Raw genomic sequence first — 10,974 nt, 5'->3', positions numbered from 1 at the left:
GCAAGGTAGGCATTGTGGTGTTTTTTGGCACTGGCCAAAAAGTGTTGCCTACCCCTGTTATAGATATTTCATTAATTCCCCATTATACTGTATGGCCAAATCTCAGAATCTCTCTGAATTGGCACCGAATCTTCTAAAGCCAATTTGGCAGAATTGAATTGGAAAAGCGATCTGAATCTCTGAATTGACTTGCTGGCATCCAAATCAGCTGAATCCGAATCAAACAGTTCCCTATTCACACAGGTCTAAAGCTCACCTAATGGCCAGTACTCTGAGGTTCTGTCTTGAATGTCAGATGTCAGCAGCCTGAAGGTTAAAGGCCAAGATTCCCCCTTGTCCCCCATGGGGTGGATAAGAGTGCCAGCATGCCAGAAAAACAAAATGAGGGCAGGGGGTACATGGCAGGGCCATAACCAAAATAGATCAGAATGTATCTTTGCTAGATAACATAATGTACAAGAGGCATCAAATTACCAAGAGGGGCATTTTTGAAGACCTGAGGGAACAGCTCCCCACATTCAATGCAGTGTCACCTCCACCTTCAGTTCTGGACATTTCATAGTTTCATAGTTGCTGGAAGTGATCTTACAGATCATCAGGTCCAGCCCCCTTGCACTTGGACAGGAAAGACTGCTGGGGTCAGATGACCCCAGCAAGGTAGGTTTCAAGACATTTTTTGAAGATCACCAGGGTGGGTGACTGTACCACCACTGGGGCCTGTTCCAAACCCTCGGCACTTGACTTAAAGAAATTTTTGCTTGTGTCTAGTCTGAAGTGATCTTCATGCCAAGGTTCTTAGGTGTGCCCAGGGCATCATGGCAATCATCATCAGCAGGACATAGTGTGTCAGGTACCATTTGGTGTGCTCAAACAGCTCATTATGGCATGCCTGGGGAACTCTCAGCAAGCCACACATAGCAGGGGCCCTGGCCCAGGCCGCCTCTCCAGAGGACTGCCAGAGGGAGGTGGGGGCATCACCAGGAGCCACAGGAACAAACTGCCTTGCCTGCAGGAGGAGGAGCAGGGGAGTTGGTCCATGGCAGCCATGTCAGCTTCTGCCAGGAGCCAGCCCTGGCCTGGCCTGAGTAGACGATTAGGAAGGCAGGTTGCCTGTAGCAAGCACCAAGTGGGCTGTATGCCCTCATGGAGAGTGCAGGGATGGAGGGCTTAGTTGGCAGCTGCCTGTGGCAGGGCCTACCCAGCCAACTTACCATAGTCCCTAGGCACCTGTGCACGCATGACCCCTGATCTGAGGCTGGATAGCTCACAGCCTCTTGTTATAGTGTACGCTCTCTCTGAAATGTTGCAGACTCTTACAAAGAGCCTCTTTGTCCTTGCTTTGCAGGTCCAACAGCTGCATGCTGAGGAGAGGCACCCACCACCACCAGGGATGTGCCTCAGGGGCACTGCCACCATCAGCTGGTGCCCTCTACATGCAACACTTCTATTGGCAGTTCATTCTAGACTGCATCCTCCTACTGGAGCAGCTGATCACTGTGACAGAGGAGCAGCTGGTGGTCTCATGGCCCTGGCACATTCAGGATGTTGTGCAGGAGAAGGACTAGAAGGACTGTGCCTTCCAGAACACGCTCCTCACCCTCGAGGAGAGGCACATTGCTCTTCTTGGGAGGATGCTGGAGGTGTAGGATAAGTAGGCTGTCATGGTGGCTCAGGCAAAGGAGGCTATAAGAAAGACCACCAGATGCTGAACACAATCCTAGCCCTGGTGGTTACCTTCATGGTGCCCACTGCCCAGCCCCTGGCTGTGGTCCCACCTGCCACCTGGCAGCCACCCACCACCCAGCCATTGGCCCTGTCCCCAACCCCAGCTCTGGCCCCAGCCTTGGCTCCATCCCTGCCTGACACCTGGCAGCCACTGTGGCCCCAAGACAAGCCCTCTGGTGGTCCTGGGAGAAGGTCCAGTGGTACCTGAAGCAGCCAGGGCACCCTGCCTCTGCTCCCGAGCCAGCTCCCCTAGCAGCCAGGCTGCCTGCCTGGGCTGCCACCCACCTCTCATCTGCCCCCCCATATACCCCCTAAGTAAGAGCTGGCCCCCACTGGTCCTGGCCCCATGGAGGAGGAAAGGATGGACAGCACGTGCCCTCACCCCAGCCAAGTCCTCAGGCCACTGGCCTCATTGCAGTGTCTGTACCCACAATGTTCCACAAGACGCCAGGATGCTGAGCACCTCTCCCCAGACTGTATGCCATAGGTGCTTCCAGTCCACTGTTCCCCACTGACACTGCATCAACCACACTCTTGTAAATGGTTACAGGGGGAAGAGGGTGGGTTTTTCTGGTGGTGGGCACTGGAGTTCAGGGGGCGCTGTTGCTAGGGAGACAAAGTGGGTGGGAGTGATGGAGGGAAATAAAGATTGTTGATTGGAAACTATCCAGAGTGTGTGTGGTCTTGGGAGTGAGCTGTGGGCCTGGGATTCATGAGCATCCACCCAGGCACCCTACTGTGAGGGTAGGGGAGGAAGTGGTCCACAAGCGCCTTGCATGCACAATGACCTGTCCACCACTGCCTGAGAGGAGGGTGGGGAGCATTCATGGCATACTCACCACAGGCTCCCAGGACAGCGTCCTCAGCCAGGTTGAGCCTGTCTCCCACAGAAACCCCTGCCAGCCTGGACTTGCCCCCCTGGAAACCACTGCCAGCCTAAGTCTGCCCCCCTGGGGCAGCCTGAGGTTTGCCCATTTGTACATTGCTACAGTGAAAGACCCTGGTAGCTACGTTACAGAGCCTGACTTTTCTGTCCCACACTTAGGACAAAATTAAGACTCTCCACCCACATTGAATCTACATAATGAAAGCTGGGCAACAGAATGACATAGCCAGAGCAGAAATCTGAGTCAGTCATGGGTATGACATTTTTCTCTGTACAGCTGATTTTATGGCCTTTTTTAATAGCCTGGAGTTGTTCCCATTACTTGAATAGTTCCAGTCCAAACAATTAATGACACACAATTTTTTTCACTCCACCATATGTAAAAAGAATCGTTGAACAAAGTAGCTGTGAATATTATTTGACTGGATCTAGTCAGAATGTTTGTTTTGTGTGTCACCTGGGAGGTGATGTCTTCAGGAATATAGTGCCTCTGTACCTCCAAGGCAAGAAAGTAATTTACTCAGTCATCAACATTCTTTCTGCAGTACCTTGCTGTCTCTTCTCAGTCTCCTGTTTATGCAGTGAACCAAAACCTCATGGAATAGAATGCAAAATTGGCTTGTGACAGAACACAACAGTTTTTATCTGTGTGAATGATTTATCCTTATTACCTCTTCACCTTTTTTGCATTTTGCATGGCACCGGTTGCCAACATCTGCCAACATGTCCTAGAGGGACATGCAGAGCAGCAGTGCAGGTCAGTGGTGCTTTGTTCCATGGTTAGACATCAACATAGAAGAATAGGAAACAATAAAAAAGGAAGATTTGGGGCAAAGAATCCAAGTTTCAGAAAGGACCACAAGCTTTTTGTACATTTACAAGCACTCTTTCACGAACTGATTACGAACTGATAGGTTTCTATTGAAGCCCTTGTCAATCAATTCCTCTTCTGTTTCTCCCCAGTGTTCTGTTAAAGCCAAATAAAAATCTAGTTGCATCTGCTTTTTCCCCTTGTTAATTTATGTAATCGGCTACTTGCAGGTGCCTGCTTCTTGCGTTTGCAACAGCCATAAAAATAAAATTCATTAAAGAAAAGAACCTGAGGCTACAGAAAAGATTTCACAAAGAGGTCAAAAGGGCTTCTTCCTCTTTTGCTAAAGGTCTGCTACATTATTAGCAGTGCTGTGCCAGAGATTTTTATCTGTTGGTTGCTTTACAATTGGTTCAAATTGTGGTTTCAGGGAGGTTGAAGTCTTAATCTTAAACCTATTTCAAGTTAAACTCTTGTGATAATTCTGGAATGAACTAGCTGCCTCTCACCCCCTGGTTCCCTTACACCTGCATTTATGTTCCCTTGCCCCCTGCAACTTTACTTTGTTTTCAGGTTTGATCCATACTACTACTATTACCAAGCTAATAATAATTATCCTAAAGAAAATGAATCCTGGGTAATTTGAAGGAATTTGACATTTTCTTAACACAAAACAAACCCCCCGCCCCTAAGGTTGGGTGAAGTCATCTTATGATAGCCCACAAATCTATATTTTATGCATTCCTGGAAAATGGCACATAACTCCAATTCACATAAAGGGAATCCACTTTAGAATGTAACAAATAGGAATACATTTCAAGACCTCAGCTGTACTGACCCCCCATACCCATTTCTATCACTTTTACAAGACAATTTTGGTACTCACCAAGAGCAGGCAGTACACACAAGCACAGGGTGGTGGTGAATGTTTAGTTGGTGTGAAGAGACGGTGGTGAAGAGTCTTCAGTGTCAGGCTTCACATCACTGGTAGGAGGTACAGGCAGGGTAACATCCATAGGAGAATCAGTAGGCATGGGGCTCTCATCACCCTTCAGCAACAGTGGGGTGGGGCTGTGTGTAGCTGAGTGAGACTTCAAGAACTGGAACATCCACACAGGAGACTATATTTTGGTGTGCATCACTCCCACAATGCACCACACAAAACAGCTGACTGTGGGCTTCCACCACACCAATCACATAAGAGTGAATTTACCCCGCATATAATGAATTTTTGGTATAAAAAAGGGTCATCACATAAGAGTAAATTTGCACATACAGAACCCACAAAGTGAGGGAAGCATGTATATATATTTTAATCTAGGTCCCTGTATGTGTGAATAAATTAAACTGAATGCTCCAGGTACACTATGAGATTGATTTATTGGTTGACTTGTTCCTGAGTATGACCATAAGTTGCACATCCAACTAGAGGACCTAGTGGCAATGTGATGGGGCTTCTATAAAACCCCATAATGTGCAAACTCCAGGATAAGGTGATCATAGAGCACCTCAAAAACCTAACCCCACCCACTATCTTGTTGGTATTCCTCGGCTGAAAAAAAGCTAAGGGACATCACCGTAATAGAAACAGACCTTTACTGAGGGTAGGTAGTCAGAAACAACACTTATCTGTTGTTCTCTGGCAGAAGTTACAACCATCAAGGCACAACACGTGCAAATATTATATTATATTAAGTCATTCAACATCTATGTAGAAAGCAGGAAGGAGTGCACAGAATCCCATCCAATCAAGAGGGAACATCTGGCACTGCGTGCAGCTCAACATGAAATGGCTTTGATACAGAGGATGGAAGCCAAGTGAGAAAGACGGTAGCAGCGTGCTGTAAACTTGGACTCAGGCACCTGACTAGACTTCTTACATGTACACCATGATTCACAGCTGTGCTTTTTAATAGGGTTGTGCAAAGCTTTGGTTGCTGATTAAATTTGGAGGAGATTCAGCCCGATTTGGTGGCCAAATCTCTGAATCCGAATTGAATTAGGAGACCCATTAACCTCTCTGAATCGAATTGGAAGTCTTCAATGGAAATTGGAAGCATTGAAGCAGAGTCTCATCCATTCTACCTCCTCAGAGCTGATGTCCAGCATCTTCTGCAGGTTCTTGGGGGTCACTGGCAAGGAGGATGATGTCGTCGGTGTAGGCCATGATGCTCAGTTTCTATCTGTAGAGCCTGAGCCCTCCAGGCCTTCCATCATTGCATTGAGGAGCAGTTCTATGGCCACATTAAAGTTATTGGGGCTGAGTGGGCAGCCCTGCTTGACTCCAGCATGGATTGGGATGTCATGCGTCTCACCCTTTGAAAACCAGATGGTGGTGGTGTAGCTGTCAGAGCTCCTGGATAAGGTTCATGGTCCTGTCTGGAATCCTGAGTTCTCAGATGGTGTTGAAGATTTGGTGGGGCATGGAGCTGAAAGCATTCTAGATGTCTGACCATGCCACTGCACACTGTCTTCTCATCCTCCAAAAATTGTCCAGAGCCATCTGGAGTGCAAAGTTGTCCTTGTAGCACGCTTCGCTGGAGAAGAAGTCCTTCTGGCTCAGGCTGATGGCCTTCGTATTCACTGCCCAGTCAGTGATCTGGACTGCCATGCATCTAGCATACAGCTTATACATGATGGAGCATGGGGCAATGGGCTTCCAAATGCTTGGGATGTCCATCTCACCCTTCTAGTAGATCAGGACCATCACTGCCTTCTTCCAGGAATTGGGCATGCAGTGGAACACCCTGCAGCAGTTGGAGATCAGCATCAGGATGAGACAGCCTGGACCTCATTTTTTCAGTAGGCTGCACCTGACGCCATGTTTGCTGGATGCAGTGTCCCTTGTCCTACTTAGGCGGGCCTCTACTTCCTTCAGTATGACATTCACTTCAAGCCCCTCAGTGGATTGATGGGTGTCAGGGGTCCCGTGGTTTCAGGACACAGGGTGACAGCTTCCACCTGGAGCTTGAAAATGCCATTGAAGTAGGCAAAGTGTCTCATGGAGTATCATGCTGTGGGTTCTTCCAGAATTTCTCACATCACTTTGTATTGGTCTAACCACCCCATCTCCTGGATGCTGCTGCTGGGTCATACCATTGGCTCTGAAGTCTTCTTCTGGGCTGGTTCTGAGGCGGTGCTGATCTGGCTGCCAGGCTGCTGTTCCCTTGGGGTTGCTTGGGTCAGGCAGCTTCCAAGATCTCCTCAGTCAGCTTGTTCACTGAAGCTTCAAAAGTCTGGAAGGTGGCAGCCTGGTAGCCCTCCTCCATCCAGATAGCGTACCAGCCAGCCTCTGTGGAAGCCCGGGAACTCTCAGCTGATTGGAATCCTCCTGGGGAGTTGGGCTGGTGATGCCAGGTGTCTCTGAGGCTCTGTGGTCTGAGTTACTATGGGTGGTCAGGTCCAGTTGGGGTGTGCAAGGAGAAAGCCTGCATTGGGGTGCAGGTGGGGCAGGCCTTGCTGCTGGTAGATCCCTTGTCACTTGGTCTGGGCCTGCTGGTGAGGTCATTGGCTTCAGGGGCTCCCTCACTGTGGCCATGTTCTGGCATACTAGTGTGGCCAGGGTGGCAGGCCTCATTGCAGTGGGTTTCTTTTCTGGTCCCTGGCCATAGCACATTTTCTGATACTTGGGTGGATGAAGGGAATTCAGTTGATATAGTGTATCTGGACTTCCGCAAGGATTTTGACAAAATCCCACAGGACCTTTTCATAAATAAATTACAGAGATCTGGAAAACTACTATAAAGTAGATAGAAAACTGGCTTAGTAGCCACAAGCAAACAGTAATGATAAATGACTCCATATCAGAATGGGAAGAGGTTTCAAGTGGAATCCACAGGTGGGCTGTTCTGGCCCCAGTGCTGTTCATTGTGTTTATTAATTAATTGGATATGAGACTTGAGAGCATCAAGGAGGTATCTTTCATAACTTTCTTCCATTCCCATTCATTTTTTATGCTAAGTGGGTGTGATGGGACAGTAGGGGGTGCTACTATGCTGAGCTGCCCACCTCACTATGCCCAAACAAAACCCCTCTTTGGGTGTCTCCCCGGAGTTCTACATCTGGCTGACTCCCTTCCTGGAGCACACCTGCAAGCCTGGGGTAATTACTGCCACCACCTGGTCTCTGGTCTCTGTTAGCAGCTTGGGGTACACAGATTTTGCAGACCTTAGGGGTGCTTAGCCCCACCATGGTATCTTGGGGTGCTTCTGTTAGCCTGAAGCATTCAAAAGTAGCTTCTTCTGTTGGAGGACAGTAAAAAGCCATGCCCAACTTAGCTAGCTGAGCAAAGGGAGCTATAAAGGCTGTCTGACCCCTCTCTCCTCAGGAATTTACAGCCAGCACACTGTGTACAGGTAGCCTTTTATTGTTCAGGGAGAGAGGGGGGGGAATGGGGTTAGAGGAAAAAAAGGGGTTTCAGAGAAAACACCTTGAGCAATATAGAATATGTTGAGCCTTTCATCAAATATAGAGTTCAGTCACTCTTTTGATATATGTTGGATTAACTTAGATCTAGCTTTCTAACTATGATTCAGGCATACTCACTGATTCAAGCAGGCAGCAGCCTGAGGTACCTGTTTCAGAGTCTGTTCCAAGACGCCAGCCAGAGGAAGCCTCCTAGACCAGGTGACCTGACCTTTAAATAACTTTTCTGACTTCATCACCTGGCTCCAACCAGAAACAAGCATTGTTTGAACCCAGATGATGCAGATCAATCCTTTTAAAAGTGGTCAGCAAACCCCTGGTAGACTGGCCAGGGTCACCAAACTGGTTCCCCAGGTTCTCTGTTGGGAAATCTAAGCCAAAGGGTCTGGACAGTATATGGGGGGATAGAACGACCCAGCCCAGAGACAGAAAGAGAGGAGGATTTTTCTTCACGTAGGGCACCTAGCTCTTCTTTTTTTAAAAAACATGGAGAAGGAAAGTGTTTTTTTGTCGTGGAGCTCTTAGAGGAGTACAGGCCAAACTCCTTTTGACCCCAGTTGCTGATGATACCAGAGCTGGGCTCTTCCTGGAGTGGCCAAAAATGAACGTGTCTATTGGCCCATGCATTTAGTCAGAAGATCTCACAAAAAGACAGTTCAAACTAGGAATCTGCCAGAAAGACCTGCAAGTAGATTGCAAGTCATTGGAAACAAGGGAATAAGGGAATGGCCAGTACACAGAATCCGGTCTTTTCCTTTGCTGATTTAAAAAAGGCACAGAGCCTAGCTGATAGCATAAAGACCCTCAGCTTTGACTTGCTAATCAAATGCACATGGGGAAAAATACATAATGCTGGGCTCTGAACTAGCTGTTACAGCTCAGGAAAGAGACCTTGGAGCCACTGTAGATAGTTTTGTAAAAACATAAGCTTAATGTGTAGTAATGACCAAAAAAAGTTAATAAAATGCTGGGAAACACTAGGAAGGGAATGGAAAACAAAAACAGAGAACATCATCATGTTATTATACAAATCTATGGTGCAGTCACATCTTGAATACTGTTTTGGTCTCCACATCTCAAAAAGGTGGTAGTAGAATTAGAAAAGGTACAAAGAAGGGCAACCAAAATGACCAGGGGCATGGAGCAGCTGCCATATCAGGAGGGACTAAATACATTAGGACTCTTCAGTTTTGAAAATAGAAGTCTGGGGGGATATGATAGAGGTCTATAAAATCACAAAGGGTGTGGACCAACTGAACAGAGAACTGTTGTTCATCAGGTCCCAGAATACTAGAATTAGTGGGCGTTCTCTGAAATTAGTAGGAGACAAAGTACTTTTTTATTCGGTGCACAGTTAGTTTGTGGAATTTATTGGCAAAGGAGGTAGTAGAGGCAGATAATGTAGCCAGGTTAAAAATGGGACTAGACATTTTCATGGATGCTAGACCTATTACTGGTTATTGAACAGAATAGGTGAAAACGTTTTCTCTGGAATCTTTAAACCAGTAAACATTGCATATCAAGGAGGGTACTGAATAGAGGATAGATCACTCTAGAGATATCTTATTTAACGCATTCCCTCAAAAGTATCCACCCCTGCCACTGTCAGAGACAGGATACTTGGCTAGATGAACCATTAGTTTAATCTAATATGGCACTTTTTATGTTCTTATGAATAAAGGCAGGGACTGCTAGACTGAAGAATGCTAGAGCATGAAGCATAGTAGGTGCTGGCCAATGTAAGAGGAAAAGTAACAGAAATGGACATTTGTTGCAAGTACAATGAAGTAGGCAGCCTTCCTTAGAATACACATAAAATTTCATTATTTTTGTTGGGCTAAGGAGCTAGGTACAGTTCATTGATTTTAAACTCTGCAAGATTTGATTTGACCTCCTCTATTTGGTGAGGGACTTCAGTTTTTTGTAGCCTCCTGGAGCAAAAGAGAGGCAAAGACCAACATATTTCTTTACCTAGGTGGTCCCCATAAATATTTCAATGGAATTTATTTTCTTTCATTTTCTTTGGCATTGCTAGGGCACTGGCTGATTAAGAGGTGGTGTATAGAAACCAACATGCCCAGAGATAGACAACCACATCTGCTAACCATTTAGATTCATTGCTACACCTGTACCTCAAAACACGTGTTAATAAAGGACTGGTGAATAGGTTCAGGTTGCCATTTAAAAAAATCAAAATGGTTAAATGCTAGCCATGCCAATAGATAAACAGACTTTCTGCCAACACTGTGATGATACAAACTCCCACCTGTAAAAAGGCTATGTCAGCAAAAAACAAAACACACCCCTCCATATTGGTGGTCTACTGAACAAGAGGTGGGGAAAAAATACTTCTTTCTGAGTAACTTCCGCTCTTGGAAACTGGTGGGATATGGAGAAGGCACACATCAGGGCTTCCTGACAACAACACAAAAAGCAAGTAACACAAGTTCTACACAACAGTGTGCAAAAGTTTCAGAGAGACATCATAGAGCTTGAGGCAGCCCTGAGGAATGCCAATATAAGGATATTGGAGAGCCTCAAGTTCCAAAAAAAGCTCTTCAGAGCTAGGGGAGGGTGTGGCACAAGACGTGTATTAAACAGAGCTACTACCTACCTGGCAAAGTCATCCAGGTGATGATTCTGTTCCTGCGGCATACCGTGATGGAAGCTGCACAGCTCTTCACCCTAAAAATATGTCTCATCTCCTTGGATCAAAGGAAATCTTTTGATTGGGTAAACCATAACTTTTTATTCCAGACTCTGAAGTCCTCTGGCTATAATCCCACCTTTATCTCTACCATCTTGCGCCTGGGACATATCTACTACTTAAAGATGAGTGGAACACTGTGACACCCTTCCCAGCAAACAGTACTACAAGCAATGCTATGGCATTGCGAGACAAGGCTGGACCTTCCATCAGCCTCCACCCTGGGTACTGCCTCCTCCCTCTACCCTGTTAAGGTGACATCATGGCTATTTTTATGATAAACAAGGGTAACATTCAGTCCCTAATGGACCTCCTTGGCTTATATCAACTGGGCCAAAAGCAACAGGTTTGTGTTGGACACTTGGACCAATGCTTACCCCCAGACATCTGCCTGCAGGCTTGTCCTGGTGCCATAATGGC

At 46.7% G+C, this 10,974-nt stretch overlaps 1 long non-coding RNA gene across 1 annotated transcript; it reads left to right on the top strand.

Moving 5' to 3' along the window:
- The first annotated feature begins 31 nt into the window (after window positions 1–31).
- LOC109304321 lies at window positions 32–8,217 on the top strand. The gene is made up of 3 exons (XR_002099353.1): window positions 32–41; window positions 3,097–3,103; window positions 8,026–8,217. It is a non-coding gene; the product is annotated as an uncharacterized LOC109304321 (long non-coding RNA).
- Window positions 8,218–10,974: the final 2,757 nt, after the last annotated feature.

The sequence above is a fragment of the Gavialis gangeticus genome, unplaced genomic scaffold, assembly GCF_001723915.1.
Source record: "Gavialis gangeticus isolate Ggan-Ray unplaced genomic scaffold, GavGan_comp1, whole genome shotgun sequence".
NCBI lineage: Eukaryota > Metazoa > Chordata > Crocodylia > Gavialidae > Gavialis > Gavialis gangeticus.
Note: the sequence above shows the minus strand (reverse complement) of the source record. Positions and strands in the feature narration are given on the sequence as shown.